This window comes from Sciurus carolinensis, chromosome 15 (assembly GCF_902686445.1).
Source record: "Sciurus carolinensis chromosome 15, mSciCar1.2, whole genome shotgun sequence".
NCBI lineage: Eukaryota > Metazoa > Chordata > Mammalia > Rodentia > Sciuridae > Sciurus > Sciurus carolinensis.
The window spans coordinates 59,859,503-59,880,940 of record NC_062227.1 but is presented as its reverse complement, the minus strand read 5'-3'; the positions used below and the strand labels follow the sequence as shown (position 1 = coordinate 59,880,940).

At 37.2% G+C, this 21,438-nt stretch overlaps 1 protein-coding gene across 1 annotated transcript in view; it reads right to left on the bottom strand.

Moving 5' to 3' along the window:
• Dcc (DCC netrin 1 receptor) overlaps window positions 1-21,438 on the bottom strand; it is a 1,110,494-nt gene that overhangs the window by 625,370 nt on the left and 463,686 nt on the right. The window lies entirely within an intron of this gene.

Below are 21,438 nucleotides of genomic sequence, written 5' to 3'. Positions count from 1 at the left end.
ATAAAGATGGCATTCATTTCAGTATTTGAAAGTACTGCTGAACTGACACATAAACCCTTCAAGAACATGCATAGAAAAGGTGTGAATAAAATGTCATGATAGTAGTTTAAAAAGAGATTTAAAAAAACAGATCAAAAAAAAAAAAAAAAAGATGTCATCAGAGCCCATCAGAGGTCCCTCTGAATGAGAAGCACGGTACATCTTTAAGGTAAGTCCTCTCCAGTATATTTATGAATGGTTAACCTGACTTTAAGTGAAGGGATCCTAGCACACTTTGAATATCTCTGTGTTATTTCCCAGATTGTTTACCTGATATGTGCCATTGTAGACAATAGTTTGGGGGGAGTTTGTGAGATCATTCCCTGTCAATCCTTGTCCCTTATAACTCTTCTTCAATAACTTAACATCCCTCTCCTCCTGGTCTTCTGAGCTCCTGAACTTGGTTTGTGCTTTCCCATCTACGTCATCGACTTTGTCTCACTCTGCTCTACACCCTTCTGCCTGATTAATTTGCCTTTTGCCACCTTGCAAGTGCTGAGTTGTGACTGGTTTGTCCAATATTATGTCCTCAGTCCCTGGTATGCAGTAGGTGTCAATAAATGTTTTCTGAATGCACGACTATTCAAATCAACTTCCTAGCTCCAAATCAAATATTTCCCTTCATTTCTCTAATATCTCATAGAATTTATTTAAATTGGTATGTGATTGGCAATCAACAGATATCTATTGATATGGTTGCCATATTTACATGCTTTTCCTATCCAATTTTAGATTGCTCCAAGATATATTGTTCTAAATTTCTCTGAATATTTAGAGTGTCTTGCAGAGTGAACACATCAAATAATATTTAAATTTTTAAATTTTATCACATTTTGGAGTAATTATTTTTGTTTTTCCCAGGTAGGCAAAGGGCCATCTATTAAGAAAACTCTAAAATAGTCTGTTTCAGTTAGTTTATTTCATCTTAAAATTCTTATGACAGGTGTATTTCAGTGAAGAATATGTTGATGGTTGCCTCAATTTATGGAAAACCTCATTATGGTAATTTAGAATTATTTGCAATTTGTAATTAATTGTAATAATTTAGGCCTCAAACAGCTGGATTATCTTTAAAACAGTTATCAAGAAGAGGTGATGTAAGTAAATTAACTGTACAAACATGATTTATAGTGTAAGACACATTATTTAAAATGACCTCCTCTCTTGATTCTGAAAAGTTGGACTTAATTATGCATTTTCTATGTTACTTATCAATCCCTGCTTTGCCTTGATGGTTTTATGTCAATGTCTTCATGTCATTCCAGTTATTTTATGAACTCCTTAAAGGTCAGACTTCAGTTCCCTTTGTTCTCTCAGTCCAGTACAGTTTCTGTGCAGGATCACATGGGCAATGGGGATTGTCTGATTCATTATGGAAAACTTGATCTTTCATCTGTATTCCTTCCACAACCTATTCTCCAATAATCATCTACCATCATTTTCAATATTCCAAAGTGGTTTCATGAAAGGAGTGGGAAGATAAACAAATGTCATAGACATATACACGATTGTTATTTCTGTATGTATTTGAGCATATAAATAACACATTATGCCCCAGCATTTCATATATATGATTCCTGTAATTGAGCTCAATTTAAATTGAAATTTGGTTTCTGTATATTCTCAATTGAACCTTTCATATGTGCTCTATAGATGGGATGCCAGGATATAATGGATTTATTCACACATATGTTTATGTGTGTGTGTGTGTGTGTGTGGGTGTGCATAACTTAAGAGTTTTGTGCATGTATATTTATACAATTCTAGTCAAATATAAATGTGTGTGTGTGTGTGTGTGTGTGTGTACATCCCTCTATATTCTCTGTGGGTTTATATATACACAAATAAAAATCTAATTGGCATGTATTACTATGAAAACATTTGTTTGATTATTGAAATCAGTTGTGAATTCATTGGTAAAATCAATCACATTATCACTTGGTAAAAAAAGTAATTTTATGTTAAATAACCTAAATGATTAACAAATTCTTTTCAACCATTAATATATATGTAAGTAATTTCCTTTCATAAAACATAGAACTTTCCACATTGGTTATTCCTCTTTAAAGTTTTTAAAGTGATCAGAACTTATATCTAAAAGTAAGCTGAATCAATTTTATCATTTAGATAAATGGTAAGTCTTCTAAATCTTGAACTTGTCCATAATAGGTTGATTAATATGATTCAAACTCATCAGAGAAGATGTCTTATTATTTACACCAAGATGAACTGCTAATTTTCAGAGACAAATGCACCTGTGGAAAAAGAAATCATATCTTTAAAATGTATTATCCACTGACAAGACCACATACTGTTTTGTCCTTGTTGTTAATACAGAAATCAGAGGGTGTAAATCTCTTCGTCTTCCTGTCAGCACTTCTGGCCAGGGTGTTAATGGCCTGCAGCCAGGAAGTTGTACAGGCTTCCAGCCAATCAGCAATGAAACCATTTAATTGGCTTTTCAAACAGGAAGCACATGGGGGAGGGGGCTGAGTGCTAATGCATTTAGATGAAAACATATTTTCAAATCTCCAATTAAAACAAGAGACAAGAGATCTTAATCCTATGTGATATAAAGTGGGTAGAAGAGACTCATTTCATTTATTAAGTGATAAAGGCTAATTTTACTGATTGAAAATACATTATCAGTGTCTTCAGAGATTTATTTTTAAAGAATAAGCCCAGTTTCCCCCTGCTCAGATGGAAGTACTCATTTCTCCACTAAGAAGCATAAGAAAGGTCTCCTGCTTAAGGGCAACAATAGAAAGCCTAAGGTCAGATGGTTTGATTGGTACAGAAGCTGTAAAAATGTGTAATTCTGAGATGAGGGGGCCAGAAAATGATACCCCAAAGTATGGCACTCTGGTGTGCCGAGTACTTTGAACTTAAGGTCTTGAAAATCCTGAGAAACAAAGTCTCTGACCTCTAAGCCTCCTATTTCCTACTTCTTTCTCCCCCAAAACAACTCATAGAAACCAATTCCTCTTCTCTAACTTTGGTCCTAGAAACTAGAACACTTCTCATAAAAGGCAAACCATGAAACCAAGAAAGGGCAATTTCTCTGTCCACTTTTCCACCCTGAACAACTGCATTCCAGAAGGGTCCTGACCCACACCTGGGAGGGAGGAATGCTGTATAGGAAGGCCAAGAAGAATCTGAAGAGGGGCATGGCTGGGTCCCCCTGTGTCTGTTACCATTAGATCATGTCCTTTGTCCAATCACATCTCTGCACTGCTGCCCACTCTTTATCAAACCTAAGCATAAGAGTGGATGGTTTTCCCTGGGTCTTTGGTTCTTCATTTTGGAAGTTCCCCATGTCATGTAAAACTTTGATTAAGTAAATCTGTTGTGCTTTCCTCTTGTTAACTTGTCTTTTTTATAGGAGTTTGGGCCATGACACCTATGATGTTTGAAGAAATGTATTCATCTTTCTGTCCCTACAGAGACAAAATATAACAAAAAAAAATGTAGTCACCTTCATACTGACTGTCAACAGCTTGATAAGCTATCTAATGGTACTAGAGAAAATCTAACTTTTGACACTCTTGGGAGAAAATTAAAATTGAGATAAAAGATTGCCTAAAATCAGGGCTTGAAAAAATATTCTCTGGTATTCACAAGGATTGTATTTCAAAAGCATTAAATACTATGAAAATTGTAAGCAATATATTTAAACAATTGCTAATAAATGAAAGGGTATTTGATCCTTGATTCTATTTTTGTGGACAAGATCTAAAAACAGAAGTTGAAAAATTTAATGTCCTTAAAGTCCTAATTGCATAGTATTGAACTCTGAATACCTTCTTTTGCTGGAATGATCCTTTTGCAGAGAAGACAACACAAGTGAATAACACACAAGATATAGCATTAGGCAGCACAAAGGTAGAAAATAATGTTCTTGCTCTTCATTTTTGTGTATATATTCTAATGATAGTTTTGAAAAGAAATCACTGAACTTTTCGAAAATACTAGAAGAGTTAGCATAAGGAGAGATGAGCCTGCATTAAATAGGCCTGAAGTTGTGGCGTGAGACTGGGAGTTAGATAAAAGTACAAGACTTCCAAAAGGTCGGTCTTAACTGGAGCTCTAACTCCATTGGGTCTACACCTATGTCAAGCTGCTGTACTGGAGATCTTGCTTTTCATTTAACACACCCATGATCTCACGTCCTGTACTGTGGCTATTCTGTGCCAACCTGGTCCTGCTTAGATTGCAGAAGAGTCTAAGAACACACGAGAGTCACTGTGAGGCTTCAGTCTGTGGCTGGGAGCAGCCAGCCAGAGCTCATCAGCCAACTCTTGTCTACCCACCATGTCTCTGAGGCCCACAAGCCAAAAATGGCTCAGGAAAATTCTTTTAGAAGACTATTTCATGACATGAAAATGATATAAAATTTACACTTCAATATCTATTAAATAAAATGTATCCAGAACCCAGTCCCACCCATTTGTTTCCCTATTGTCTATGGCTGCTTTTTACTTATAAGGATCGTGCCAACTAGCTGTGAGAAAAAAACCAAAAGAGGCCACACAGTCTAGAAATCTAGAGATATTTATTACCTGGTTCTTTATAAGAAAAATGTTTACCAACCCCTTGACTATGGTAGTGTTAACTCAGGGGTTCTGAATGAACCAGTCAATTTTGCATACAGTTGATTGATATGCTTGGGAAAATCATCTAATAATCTGGCATATTTGCTCTGAGTGATCAACTGCACAACAATAATTGCTAAATACCCTAACCTTCCAGGTAGACACAGCCCCAGAGGGCACTTGCCTCCTCCAAATGCAACTTTTATGAAGACAATAAAAGAGGCAAAAGGAGAAAGAAGCAAAGGCTTAGGAAATGGCTTTCTTCCACTTTCCTTTAGGTTCAATTTGATTTCTAGAGCTGCTCAGCTAGTAACAAGTAATATAATATTTGTTATATCAGCAATTGTGGAATTTGCGGCACCCGGTATTACAGCAGTTCAAGCAAGGGAGTCTTTTTTAGTGTCCTTCCTCCCAAATTGCAATCAATGCAGTTTTTCAGCTTTTTCTTCCTAAGTCCTCTGTGTGAAATAAACTCAAGATGGGATTATAAAGCAATGAGTGTGTGTCTAGGTGTGTGTAAGAAGTTCTGCAGCAGTTGAGTGAGGTTTGTCTCTTCAAAACTCTTCTATTAATATTCCCATGGATCAAATATATATGAGACCAGCTCCTCTTTTAAATACCTTCTCCAGCAAATTTATTTATTGATTCGACAATGATTTATTGAACACCTACTATGTGTGAGGAATTACTCCAGATGCTATAGGAAGTGTAGTAAATGAAAGAGACACAATGACCCATGCTAGTAAAAATCATATGCATATAAGGGGACTAAGATAAAAAAACAAATAAGTGACAGCATGGGGGAAAATCAGGACAGGAGGTTAACTATGATGCTAGTGATCAAAAATCAACACCCCAAACTACAGCATTTAAGCACACTGAATATTTTGAACTAAAGGAGACTGGAAAGGATTTGGAAGCAGATCTTTCTCCCTTTTCTTTTTCCTACTCCAATTTCTCCTCTGAGATAGGCCACAGGAACTAGATACTTTCCCCCCCAAAACCAGCTATAAAACCTAGAAATGCCACTTTAAGTCAACCCCACTTTTTTGTGTAAGAGCACACCACAAAGAAATTTTGTGACCTACCTTATCTGAGAGTAGATTAGCAGACCCTCATTCCAGAAAACATCCTGCCTCATATGCAGTAGGAAAACACACTGTGCAGAAAGACCAAGAAGAATATGGACAGACAGGCCTTGCTGGGTTCCCTTCTCAGCCCATTACCATTAGGTCATAGTCTCCTTCTGCAATCACCTTTCTATACAACTGACCCTTCTTTATCAAACCTGGGCACAAAAATAGACAGTTTTCCCTGGTTGTTTGGGTCTTCATTTCTAAAGGCTCCTGTGTCACATAAAACTTTGATTACATAAATGTTATGTTCTTTTCTTGTTAACCTGTCTTTTGTTATAGCATGTAGGCTGTGACCCTGATGATGAGTAAGAAAATGTGTTCTGCTGTACGCTCCCACAGTGAGGAGTCTGGGAACCCTGGGAATTTTAAATACAGAAGTCAGGAAAGGATATTGGGGTGATGTATCCCAAGCAGAAATAAACATGTACACTTTATAGAAGAAAACATACAGTTGATTAATAAATATATGAAAAAGCATTCAATATCTCTAGTAATTACAGAAATGCAAATTAAAACAACCCTAAGATTTCATCTTACTCCAATTAGAATGGCTATTATCAAGAACACAAACAATAGACATTGGTGTGGATGTGGGGAAAAAGGCACCCTTTAACATTGCTGGTGGAGTTGCAAATTGGTACAGCCACTCTGAAAAGCAGTGTGGAGAATCCTCAGAAAACTTGGAAAGAACCCACCTTTTGACCCAGTTATCCCATTCCTTGGTTTATACCCAAAGGACTTAAAATTAGCATGCTACAGTAACGCAGTCACATCAATATTTATGGCGGCTCAATTCACAATAGACACCCTTCAACAGATGAATGGATAAAGAAACTATGGTATATATACACAATGGAATATTATTCAGCCGTAAAGAAGAATATTATGGCATTTGCGGATAAATGGATGGAACTGGAGAATATCATGCTAAGTGAAATAAGCCAAGCCCAAAAAACAAAAGGCCCAATGTTTTCCCTGAAAAGTAGATGATGATATATAATGGGGGAGGGGGATTGGGGAGTGAGAGAAGAATAGGGGAACTTTAGATTATGTAGAGGAAAATGAGAGGGAGGGGGTATGAAAAATGATGGAATGAGAGACACCATTACCCTATGTACATGTATGATTACACGAGTGGTATGAATCTACATCATGCGCAACCACAGAAATGAATTGATGTACCCCATTTGTGTACAATGAATCAAAATGCAGTCTGTAAAAAATAAAAATAAATAAATGAAATAAAAAGAAATAAACGTGCGAATACCTCAACTTGGGTACACTTGAGGGGCTGCATTTAGACAATGTGTTGCAGTGCCATAAAAGAAAGCAGTATTTTCAGGTTCAGGAAGTAAGATAGAGTTCTTAGAAGAGTTAGGTTTTAGAGAATGCATTACAGAATGGCTACAAGGCAGGGTGGAAGGACAGCAATTCCAGGAAAGCACATAATCACAAGCTGCTTGAGTGACACAGTAACCTGTGAACTGTGAGTGGTTTGCATGGACTGAAGCTGTGGACGGTTGGATGAGAGAGAAACACTGGGAAGTAAAAGGGAAAACCAAAGTTGGGGCCATCGGGACAGGAAGAGGAAGTTGGTGGAAGACCATAAATGCTGTGGCAGGGAGTTTGAACTTAACCCCACAGGCAAATAGGACAAATGTATATTCCACGGGTATAGAACTGGAAATAAAATACTCAGGAAAGGATGCCATGAACATCATGATTAACATAGGTGTGAATTTTCAAATTGGTTTATGTATTGGATTTATAAGGGATGAGAAAACAAATTCACAGGTAGATAAATAGAACATACCTGCTCGTAATTTTTTAAAAAATCACACAACTTCCACTGAACATAACAAGTTCCTACTAGATTCTTTTATCATATTTGACTGGAAAAAAAAAAAAAAACTTGCCTAGTGTTTTATGTTTTGACCCCCTAAAAATCTACAACCACACACGTGCACACACAGATCTTCAGACCAGTGATTGAAAACTGTGGTTGCTTTTTTCTCTCTCCATAGAAATATCAATATCAGGTGATCCCACCTGGGGTGGAAAGTGCTATGAGCATTTAGTAAGCAGAAGTTTGGGGTGCTACCAGATTGCCTAGGGTGCACAGAATGGTTTCCCACAACTCAACTCTACAGCCCCAAAGTTAACAGTGTTGAGGTTGAGCTAGACCAATCCACATGAAACCACTAGTCTGTAGAGTAAGACTGCCAGATAAAATATAAGACGTTCAGTTACATTTGAAGTTCAAATAAACAATAAGTTTTTAGTATAAGTATGCCCCTTGGAAAATTAGAGATGCACCAACACTAAAATCTTACTCATTTTTATTTTAATTTCAAATTGAAGTGGCATATTTATTCCATAAGTCTGGCAATGTTGATTCTAGAAAGATGGAACTTCTGAGGCAAGAGACAATAAATTGGCAAGGGAATATTACAGGGTAAAACTCAAAAGCAAAAGACAGTGCTCACTTTAAATGAGATGCATGGAAAGATTACATTTCTAAGGCAGTTACTGAGCACTATGAATTTGGGTTCCATATATTTCTGGTTTGGCTGGTCACTGGGAACCTCACCCTGGAGTACTAAAACAGAAGCATATTTACGAACATCTCCAGGAGATTCCGATGCATGTTCAAATTTGAGAAGCACTGATCCTGCACATTCTTTCTGGTAGCCATCAAGAGGCAGAGTTAACCCTAGTAATTATAGACCTATAATATGGTAATTGTCACCATGAAGCACAGGTCTACTGTGTGATCAAATACATCAAAATGTCCTTTATAAACTGTAACTTCTCATGTAAATATAAGACTTTCTTAATAATATAATGGTTGAATGATGCAGTGATCAAGTGAAGAATTTCTGTTTTTATAGGCCAATTCCAAGAAAACTGGTTATTAAAGTTAAGTCCTAATAAATTAGTAATGCAACTCTAAATGGGCATTTATCACTGAGAAGAGGAATATAGGCCAGTGCCAAAGAGGGACCTGGGAAAAGCAACCAAGAGTATTTGATCAATAAATGGCAGATTCTTCCAAGCTCTGACATAAGATATAACAAGTGACCACAAATTTTGAATTAGAGACATTTAGGCTTATACTTAATGATTGATTTAGTTTTTTTTCTATTAATTGCTTGTGGGTTTATTCTTTGAGTTGCTCTGGTTAAAAGTTGTTTTACTAAATAGTAAAAACAATACAAATTTTCCAAGTCAACGGAATACAAAATAAGCATGTGGAAGGGAAACAGAAGTATTGGGGCTCAGAAAATGTTACCCCACAAGTATTTTCTTTGGTGTGATGAGTGCTTTGGACTAAAGAAGAACCAAGGTCTTGCTGGCCTCCTCCTGCTCCCAGTCTCTCACTGGCTTCCTCTCTGACATTCCCTGTGCCCCCACTCCAAACAGAGAAGGAATTTCTCTGTCGATATAGCCTCTAAAACCAAATCTAATTGTCATGAGTCTCCTTCCTAGGAAGTTCATCAACCTGGGAAAATCTGTCACAGAAGAGATGGCAGGTGGACATCTCAGACTTTACCACAACTGATAAACTCTTTGTTAGCTGAGAGAAATCTGAGCTGCAAAATGAGTCAGTCTTTGCTGCCCAAGCCTTTCTTCCTGTAGCTTGCAGCCACCTTTCCCCAAGAGTCCTAAGCAAGGCCCTATTCCCATGCTTGAAAAACTTCTATCGTCTGGCCTTCTTAGCAGCTCATGTCTTCTTTTTTAGTTGTCAATGAACCTCTAAATTTTATTTATTTATATGTGATGCTGAGAATTGAACCCAGTGCCTCACACATGCTAGGCAAGGGCTCTACCATTGAGCCACGACCCCAGCCCAAATGGGCAGCTCCCACCTTGTGAACTCATATTTGTTTGTATGAAATAAATGTGTATGTCTTTACTCCTGTTATTCCATCTACTGTCAGTTTATTTCACAGACTCCATCATCAATCAAACTGTCAGAGGGTAGAGGGAAAGTTTTCTTCTCTCCTATATCAGAAAGGATGAAAACAACCATCTTTTCATTTTAATTTGGGCTTGCTGTCACTCAAAGGCCTGGAATATTTCAACAAGCCATTATGAGCCAAGATTTCTCTGACCCTGGGCAGGGGTTCAAGGGAAGCAACAGAAGGGAACGACCCTTCCTCCGTGAAGATTACCCAGGAGGTCTGGGAACCACCTGGCCTCTATGAGGAAGCCTCATTTTCTTGCCTTTACCTTCAATTTGGAGAGAGAAGGCTTCAAAAGATACCATAGTCTGCTCTGACAAGGCTTAGCTCATTTCTCCTTATAAAAATGATAGCAATGACAACAGAACAGCATACCTGAAAAAATACAGAAGGCTCCCAGGGTTTATAAGGACTGAGCTTCAGAGCACTGTTATGAATGCTTTACTACCAATTGTAAAAAAATGTGGTCGCCTTCAGCACCAATGACAACATGAATATTTTATACCATAGCTTCCCTGACAAAGTTTATCTTTTATCAATAGCTAGGGATGATGCTTGAGACTGCAGTTCTCTTTGATTACCCATGATTATATTTTCTGCATTTATTTCTTAGTGTTTTCTGATTGTACAGAGAATATCGTGTTCAATGTCTACGTTTCACATCTCTCAGAGGAAGACAGATTGTAATGCTACCAAATTTTCTTCAGTAAAAACGAAAACAAGTTATATTCAGTGCTGCACTGATGACCAAGTTGAAACACTGACTTTGAGAAAAGAAATTGTAAATGTACTGGGGGAAATTTTTATTGCTTCTGGTAAAGAACAGCAAGTAGCTTTTTCTCAGAAAAAAAAAAATGCCTATATTGTAAATATGTTCCAATATTCTGTATATTGTGAAGTTTTGACATCTTAAAATCCTTTCTGGCTGGGGGAGTCTGTTCTTTTTGGAGCTAGTCAATTCTTAGAGATAGCAAAAAATCACTTTGGTATGCAGACTAACGAGTCCTGAACCACACTTCCCCAAACTGACCCATATACCCTAGGAGACTATATTCCTAGGCAGAAATCATCCCAGGATCAGGGATCAGAAACTAGGGACCATTTTGTAGCCCAAAGCCAACAGAAGTTATTCAAACTAAAATTTAGGATTACCCATTCCTAAGCTGTTCACTCTGTCGTGCCTTGTCTTTCCTATGGAAACCCCAAGAAAGGCTATGACCAACCTATTACCCTTCCATGTGGTCCTGTGTGGTGTGCCAAGTCCTTTTTCTAGAACCTCTTTGTATAATAAACTTTGTTTTCCCTGAATCTCTCATCTGCCTCACAGAGTTGAACCTAATTTATTTTTTTTAAAGATCACTTTCAAAATCCCAAACAAAAGCAATATATTTTTGTAGTTGTTGTTAATAAATAAATTACATGTGTGTAGTAGCTATAGGAACCCCAAAAGTAGAGGTAATATAGATGGGTTGGGAACTAGAAGAAAAATTAAACATGAAAACTTTCAAAGAAAATTCTTCACTTTTTAAGTACTTGTGAATAAAGAATGACATACCAAAAACAACTTTATTTTCCTATCTAAATATCTATATAACATACTAATATTGACAATGACCAATTTTGATTATAAAGAAATCCCTAGGATGTCTTGATTATTTTGCAGAATTAAAATATGACTGCTCTGAAAGTCTTTTAAATAAGTTAAGTGGGTTTTCATAATTTTTTAAGCTTTGAAAAGTTTTTATTCATCTATCATTAATAGTAATTTGTTTATAAGATAAGAAGACAAGATTCAGTTCAGCTCTCTGAATACTGTTAACTCTAGTATTTTGTGTTTTATCTACAGGAGTGTATTGGCACATGGATTCATTGGGAAAAATTTTGTCAGTCTTACTAAATTCACGATCTGTGTGTCACTACAAGGGATATCTATGAGGATCTCATCTCCATCTCTAAACAAATGAAATAAGAGGGGTTTGTTTTTCCCTACAAAAAGTGAAGTCTAAGTACTCTACTGTTGGAGATCAGAAAATAACACTCCAAAGTATGATACTTTGGCATGCTGAATTCTTTGAACTAAAGAAAAAGCAAAAGTCTGCTAGCCTTCCCCTTCTCCCCTCATCTTTCACCCTGCTCTTTCCCTAAGTGTAAGAAGGTGCTTTCTCTGAAGTTTATCCCTTAAAAGACCAGATCCTCCAGAAGATTCACAAGAATAAGACTGAAGTTAATCTAATACTCAGAGGCCAGGCAAACTATGTCCTAGGCTATCTTCTGTTCTTTGAGCCCATTAATCTTCCCTAAAAATAATTTACTCTTCCTATAAAATTACCTGCAGACCAACTTCCCTCTCCCCTATGAAGAGGGCATTTATGCTTCAGCCATCTGACCCAACCGTAAGATTCATACTGTGTGTGGTACCCTTATCCTGGTACAGTAATCAATTTGCATGTATCTTCTCCTATTCTTCTGTCCATTGTCAGTTTGTTTTATATATTCAAATTAATAAACCTTCCTGGATGAAAAAAAAATCCCTTTTGCCCCTCTAGTACTTACTGATTTTGATCAGAGGAACAAAGAGAAAGGAGAATAAAACTTGGATAAAAAGAGAACTAAAAGAAAGTGAGTTTAGATCAGACTCTGTACCTTCCTTTTTTAAAAATTTATTTTTTTTATTTTTTACAGACTGCACTTTGATTCATTGTACACAAATGGGGTACATCATTTTGTTTCTATGGTTGTACATGATATAGATTCACACCATTTGTGTATACCTTCTTTTCTAAAACACCCCAGTAGAATAATCTTCATCTCAACCACTTGCTTCCATGGAATGTCGAGCTAAGGGACAATCACTCATTAGCAGATATTCACAATCTACTAGTGGAAAACTTTCCCTTCCCTCTCTTATCCAAACTCTTATCACAGACATAGTACCATCCATCTGGTGAGTACTGACATACTTATGCCACCCACTATGTTATTAACTTTGCTTGTCTATACCCGTGAGACAGCCATGCTATTTAGAAAGAATAAGCCTTGCCAAGTCATGTTGATCCTGTGTTAATTGATCACTACATTAACTGGTCTATCGCCCTTTTTTGGTAAATCCAGAAGATCCTATACCTTAATTTTGGTAAAACATTCAATGAATGATGACTTCTTGTAGTTTATACATCCATTCAGGGATATGCTATTGGCAAGGCCAAAAGGATTTGAATGTTAACTATTTAATCCAGGTTGAAAGGGGGGTAAGGAAGAAATAACCGAAAACACTGTGTTCTAGACTCCTTCACGGCAAGTTGGTCTACATGCCTGATAGATATTTCCATGTCATATGCACCTTGGCTGTACCTCCATGACTGAAATACCACCATACACAGGGCTGGGTTTAACAGCTCTATGCTGAATGAATGAGATGCTTTTAATCACCCTCTGTACACCACTTACTGTATGAAGAACAAATCTAGCAAATGGTAAAGAAGAAAGGCTAGAAGGGAAGAAATTTGACCCCTAAAACCCAGAACTGTTATGTGACAGTTTACCTACATTTTAGAATCATTTGTTTATTTAGGGGTGTCTTTGGTGGGACTTGTAGGAAGATGGCAACATTTTTGTAGTAATTTCAAGATCAGTGGGCCAATAGTTACAAGACTTGAACATCATGGTATTATTGGTATATTAAAAATAGATTGTCTATAGAACTAACACAATTAATGAGGATAACAAGGAGATTTTCCAAAGGCCTCTTATCATTAGTTTGTCTAATGATATTATGTCAACATAATAGTTAATTTTCTTTTATAATTTGTACTTCTTAAAGTGACCCAAGGGGTGAATAACAAAAAATAATAAAGAGTGGTAAAGATTGTTTTAAAGTGTCACATAATCACTGAGCTCTTAAAAGTGATCAAAGCTCTCTCTTAGGAACAGTAACCCCTATTCATAACAATACATGATCAGCAGGTCCGTGCATTAATATTTTTATTAGCCCCTAAAATAACTGTCAGCATGACCAAACTCTTTGCCTTGAAGGTTCTTACTGTATTACATTTCCTGGACAAGTTTAACCTTATCAGTCATGTCTACTAGATACAGTATATTAAAACACAAGGGCAGGGAAGGGTCTCCTGTTTCTTTTTACTAAGTTGTTCAGCAAGAGATCAATCCATGTTACTTCTCAAATAGGGACAAGTCACAGGAGGAGCAAGTCAAACCCTCACACCAACCCAAGGTCACACCAACCCATTTTGTGACCTTGAGGACAGCTGTATCACCACTAGGGGATATTTTAACATCCCTAAAGTGTGGACAATGGATCTGTGGATACCCAGACTATCTTGGTAGCTTGTCATGGTGAGTAATGAGAGGACACATGGTGATGCTCTTTTTAGGATGCAACCTGACTTTATGGAATGTCCCTGGATTTTAAACTTGTTTCCAAGACCCCCAACTCAAAGCGAGGTCTCTGCCCCATGCAGGGGGCTCCCCACAGCGGCCCTATTTTTGACTCCATCCCCTGCTGCAATGTGACTTTCCAGGAAGTAACGCGGCAGGACTCACAGTCCCTACCCTGGCTCTTTCCCCTTTCCCCTTGGAATTTCCTTCTGGGACTTTCCCTTCCTACGGGGTTTTCCAAATGGTTATTCTCCTCCAATTGGACTTCTAAATTCTCCTGTCTCAAGGATCAGAGTGGTCCAGTTTTAAGAGACAAGGAACTCAGCAGATGTCATAGGGGTGGAAGTCAGAAGGAGAAAAGCACACGGCAAGGATTGGATGGTGCTCTTAAGTGATTATGTCACCACATTTTGAACAGCCTAGGCATCAAAACAGAACCAGGGACATGAGCTTCTGTGTGTTTTAAGTTTCAGATCACGTCAGCTCATGAGCAGAGTACGCATGGCCTGCATTGTTGAGATGCTTTCTCCTCCAGGTCGAAGCTCCCGTCACTGTAGTAGCTGCTGGTGCAGCCGGTGATGATCTACAGATCAAGAGTGGGAGCCAAGGTTCCTGAGTTCTAATTCTAATAGATGAATCTCTTTAAATCTTGAGCAATCCATATTCCATTTCTCCATCTGCAAAATGGGTATGCTAGACCTGCTTCCTACAGGGCATATTCAGAAAGACTAAAAATGCCCATTTATGCAATAAACGTCAACCGGTATCTGTGTAGACAGTATATTGGTCTCTACTATCTCAACTACATGGGAGAGAACAGGAATTCTTTTGACTAGAGAATCACAATGAGATTCCAACAATGTACATATTTGTGAAAACAAGCCAAAGCAGTTTAATTCTCCCTTTCCAGTAAGCAATTTGGCATTAATTTACATATATTGTTTTAACCAAATAATGAAATGATTTTTCTTCTTTTGAAAACTCATGGCCAAAATTTAGTCTAAAATGGGAGTTCTAATTATGAGGAGATTATTATTTTCTCATTTTCATGGATTTGGCTCATTAGAGCTATAATCCTTTTCTCCCGACCCACAGACTGAACGCCACTCTTTTCTATGATCCTGGGAGTGAAACCGACTATTTAAACAAAAGTTCAAATCGCAGTGATTGCAATTCTTGGCCAATATGATGCTTAATAAGAATAATGACCAGAGAAGAGATCGATTCTCATTTTCCATTGGGGGACTTCTCAGTAATTGTTCATGAGTGTCACCAGGCTTCAGCGTGGTGGCCTCATAAAAATATGATGTTAAATTCGAATTATGCGATATAACATCATGGTGTCTAGCCAGCCAAATACAAACGACATTCAGTTTATACTTTTCTAATCTCTCCAAGTGCCTCACTTGGGTCATTTATAGAATTGAGTCTTAATGGTTAGAAATTAAATTAGAAAGGAAATATGCATCATGCTTTACAGCACTAAAATGAAAACTTTTTCCCCTAGTTAAGTGGACCATCTTTCTCTTTTAGATATTTAACAGGAAAAAAGAACTAATTTAATGGAGTGAGCTCATTATGCTACTCTAGCCCATCCATTAGCATGTGTCTTTAGAGCAGAGATGGCAGGATGCTACCCAAACATGTCCACATCGTGAATTCACTAAAAGCTCTCTCCTCTCAGACTCACCCCATTAGGCACTTAGTGTTTTCACCAGAGTACCCCATCTATTTAAGAAGGAATATAATGATATTATTTTTTAACACTTTTTTTTCAAAATGAAAAAGTAAATCACATGTAATGGTGATGGATCAGTTGAATTGCAAAATATTTATGAGGCAAGAAAATTAAAGAGCAGGAATTGGCTTATCCATGTAGAACATAACCACTGACTTCAAGCTGGACCCACAGTAACAGACTGGAGGAGGAATTTGTAGGTCATACCAGAATCTCCTATTACTTAGAACTGATTTGTTATATGGCAGTTGTTACTAATCTGTGGATCAAGGAGCTCTAGCTAAGAGTGGTGTGTGCCTTAGATTTATGGATGGGTGTCCTTGAATCAAAGAAGCACTGATCATACTTAGACTTATGAAAGGGGTCCTTCAATCAGTGAGAACACTAATCATTACCTCAAAGCCACAATCAACATGGCTTTCAAAGCACATTCACAATTATTCTTCAAGAATATGAAGATCTGCCAGGACTTACAAAATAATTTAATTAAAAATCATACCAAATTAATAATAGGTATTGCCATTTTAATTAGTAATTATTTAGTTATATTTCCTGAAGTGTCATTATAAATAGAAGAAATCAACTCATTTATATATAATGCAAAAACATGAATACATGCAAAAATATTTACACTAAGTCACCCAACTCACTTTCTGATCAACAATGGCTCAATTTTCTTTTTTTTTTTTTTTTGTAGTAATGGGGATTGAACCCAGGGTGCATTACCACTGAGATATGTCCCCAGTCCTTATTTATTTATTCATTCATTCATTTATTTTACATTTTGAAAGAGGGTTCACTAAGATGCTGAGGCTGCCTCAGCTTGAGATCCTCCCATCTCAGCCTCCTGAGCAGCTAGGAATGCAGGTGTGTCCCACCATGCTAAGCTCCAATATTTTAAATAAATATTTTGTGCCCTGAATTGAATGATCATGGTCACTTTTACTCATGGGTAAAGTAAATCTCCACAAAACTTTGAACTCTAATGTCGTTTTCCGTCACCATCCTCATAACCATTTGGCCAGATTATGTATCTGCCCCTTTAAAAATAATGTATTACTTAAGTTTAGGTAACAATTCTTTGAGTTATTAGTGATTATTCCCATTTTACAAATAAGAAAACAGTTTCAGAGAGGTTCATGATCTTTGCCTTTGTCCCTGGCATCAATAACTGGTAGAGCTGGAGCTGAACCTGCAAGTATTGTACCCAAGGTCTGTGAATGGCCTTTGTACCACACCATGGTGACGTCCTCACTGACAAGATAACTTATGTCATTAATTAAAATACCATTTTGAAATTGTATAAAGTCATACACAACCATAAGACATTATTTTGTGAATGTAGAAATTATAGGAAAAAAGGGATCTCCAAATAATCCACTCTCTTACAACCTATTTCTTACTCCTTGTTCAGATGAAATTATTGGAACTCCCGTATTTTGCCAGGGATGCTGTAAGTAGCGGTGGAAATCTGGGATATGAGGAAAGAACAACAAAGACAGATCAAGGGGGCTGAGGAACCCCAGCGCCCCGGAGACAAGACAGCTGAGAGCAGACGGGAATGGCTGGGTTACTCCGCACAGCACTAAGGAGGTCAAAACCTGGCAGGGTGACCCTCCAGTGCTAGCCTGATTTCAAAGGGGTGGATCACATCCTTGTGATCAAAATACCCCTTCCTTCCACTGTCAGCAACTGAGTTCAGAGGCTGCCTCGACTGCAGGCCTGCCTCTGAAAGCCATTTCTGACAGTTTCAACTGAGGGAGCAAGGTCATGGCTTTCCCTCCTGTGGGGATCAATTATCTCTGCTCTGACAAACAGAAACACAGTCGGTCCTAGCAAGGCCTCTCAGAAGGCATGCCCAACGTTAATGGGTCAGTGGAAGTACCTTTGGATGTGAAGACACCAAAGATTTATTTTCTAGAATTACACAGAGCCCGGAACCCTGCTGGTGGGCTCTATGCAATGGATAACTAATAAACAACTTCTGTAAAAGCAAGGGTTTAGATGATGATTCTTTGTTTTTGAGCTAAATACACACAATAATTCATAACTGCCTGCAGCATGGTGCATGAGAGTCTAGCAAGTAAGTTACCTTTTTTTTTTTTAGATTGACAGAGGACTTTTGTTTATTTATTATTTATATGCGGTGCTGAGAATCAAACCCAGCACTCACACATGCTAGGCAAGTGCTCTACCACTGAGTCACAACCCCAGCCCAAGTCACCTGTTTTAGATATAGATTTTCTAATGATTAATGAATGGAACTTGACTCTATTCTTACTTTTGAAATATTTTTTTTTCTCTCAGAGTAAAACATGGGGATAAAAAATGTCTCCTAAAGTAGACATACTCTCAATCTTAAAATTTTAATGAACCTGGGAAATATTAATTTCTCTGTCTTCCCCACCCTACCCCATAGTTACTACCCACCCAAACATTGATAACTAATGCTCCAAGAATAAGACAGGTATTTCAGAATCTGGCTAAGTTCACCATATCACTGGATGCAAATTTAGGGCAATGGATAAATTAGATGTTATAATTTGCCTTTGTGATTGAAAATGGGATCAAAAGAAGTCAAACCAGACTACATGTGTGGCGTATTAGTTGTGCTCCTCACTGAGCAGAGATGTAGCATTGGAAGCATTGAACAGATTACACATCCTCAGCTTTGATTACAAAAATCTATTAAAATTCCATTCACCTCACAGCTTAATGCTCAGCATTCCTACTTTACAGATGAGCAAACTGGTAAACTGAGAACAAGGAAGGCTATTGGACCAAAACTGGTTGGCTAATGATCTGAATAGTGGCAACTAAGATCCAAATTCCTTTTGCTACAACTCTGAGTTGTGACTATGACTCCTGCCTTTCTTCGTTTGTTAAAATAAAAATGTTCCTTAACATTGGCACTTCTGACCTCGAGTTTGGCAGGCTCTATCAATATGTCACATACTCGCTCATATGCCTGGATATGACCACTTTGGCATTCCTGACTGCTCCTACCCTCTCTGTTCAGAGTACCTGTATGTTCATTCCTCACCCAGCAGTAGTGACAGTGTGATGCAGAGATTATAATCTCTGCTCCCAGGTTCTGGGCATCATACAATTTAATATCTTATCCTGTATCCCTGGCCCAAGTTCCTGGAGGTTAATAGAGCACTGAGAAACAGAGTAAGCTTCCCAATCCCCTGACCTCATCTCTAACATGGGCTTTCCTGCTAAAATCAGGACATCTGACTTCTCTGCTAGTTGTATGCATCGCCAAGGTGTGCTATTCCATGAAATCATTGTGGAATTTAATGAAAGACAGTATGAAAAGCTGCTCAATATGTTTGTGTGGAATAAGTGGTTAGAAACAGATGCTGCCTCCTTGAACCTTGTTTTCCACCTATTTTGGGTCCAGATAGAGTTGGATGACTTTTAAAAATTTGTTTGCTTCATCACTCACTTCTTCAGTTGACACTGCTTGCAGTAAGTCTACCCAGTACTGAATCTGGTAGGCTTTATCAGTAGCAGCCTGTCCTGTGAAAGCAACATGAAATTCCCAAATTATAGATCTACTAACTCTGGAGTCTCATCCCTGGTGGATTTGGCTCTGCTTTTTCCCATACCCAAGCTACCTGTCACTATAACTCACTGCCTTGGCCCTGCCACTTGATCTTAGGGGAGAAATTGAAAAACTGCAATTAAATCAAGAAAAGAAGATCATAAAATGAAAGGGGGAGAGCCAAAATCTTGGTGAACAAATGAATGGGATACTTCAAGAGGTAGAATTTTTGAAAATAGAAAAATCATCACTATAATCTTGAGTCATTTCTTTAACTTGTCAGCTGGAAGTAATAACAGCACCTGCCTCATACACTGGTTATGTGGATTAAATAAGCTAGTAAACATACAATTTTCACAGTAAGAATTTAATAAATGCTGATTTTTCAAGAATAGCAACTACTATCCATGATAAGTATTCTCTAAATATTCACATGCTTATTATTTATGTGACTTGCAGAACAAGAGGAAAAGAAGTTCCCAAAACATTAAAGAAATGTCCCTGTAAGCATTGTAACTACATAAAAATAACAGTTTGATGTCTCAGATTATTTGTTCAACATAAATTTATATGGACCTCAAGTGTCTAAATAGCATTCATAGACCAACTGTGTAAGGTACCTCTAATCAACATCCATAGAAATAAAGAAAATATGTTCACCATTTATTGTTTTGCCCATTTTCATAACAAATAGGAATATCATTCTGAATAAACTGCACTGAATGTCCAGAGATTTTGTTTCTAAGATTTTAAACTCTTATTATCTTAACTTGTTGAACAATTTTAAAAAAGATGAGTAAAAATAAGTAAAAACCATCTCACTTTTCTTAAAGTAACATAAAAATGACATGAAAAATTATTTCTATAGTATATAGATGCAATATCCTTAAGTCAATAATAATATCAATCCTGGACCTAAAAACCCAATGATTTTGACTCCTTCTCTTGAAATGCCTTTAAATACTGTGAGATAGATGGGTGAGTTTTGATACTCATTTTTATATTTGACCTCTTTTTCTTTAGATAGAAGGTCAATTTTCAGTTCAAGTTGTATTACAATGGTACCATGATTACTATTGAAATGGGAAAAAATAAAACCAATCAGTTATTTTGAGTATAATATCTAAAAAAGGATGTGTGTTTATGTGGAGTATTTTTATATGCATAAAACTATATTCAATGTTTCAAGTATTCCACTCAGAGAAAGTAGACAAGTCTCCACTTAACAAGGTGGTCATTTGGTATCTGGTAAAAACCTATCTGTAAGAGTATGATTGCAATAAAATAGGTCGTTTAAATGAAAGTTACTTTCTCACTGTCCATCATTCATGATCTATACTTCAATGTCCAGCAGCTGGAATAAGCTCCAATGCAGAGGAGGTACTCAGTATGTATCAAGAAGATGCTGTCCATTCAGTATGAGCATTCAGATTCAATTGACCTTCAGCATCATACTTGACATTGTCCATTTTGTCCTCTTAACTCAACTTGCTATTCACTTGGAAAAGAGAACCACATGTAACAAAATGAAATTAAACCTTTATCTCTCACCCTGCACAAAACTCAACTCAAAGTGGATCAAAGACATACACTAGAACAGGGACCCTGCGCCTACTAGAAGAAAAAGTAGGCTCAAATCTTCACCATGTTGGCCTAGGATCTGACTTCCTTCACAAGACCCCTAAAGCACAAGAAGTTAAATCAAGAATTGATAAATGGGATGGATTCAAACTAGAAAATTTCTTCTTAGTGAAAGAAACAATAATGTGAATAGAGCCTACAGATTGGGAGAAAATCTTTACTGCATGCACTTCAGATAAAGTATTAATCTCTAAGATATATAAAGAACTCAAAAATCTTCACACCAAAAAAAAAAAAAAAACAAATACCCAATCAAAAAATGGGCTAAGGAATTGAACAGACACTTCACAAAAGAAGATGTACAATCAATCAACAAATATATGAAAAAACATTCAACATCTCTAGCAATTCAACATCTCTAGCAATTAGAGAAATGCAAAAC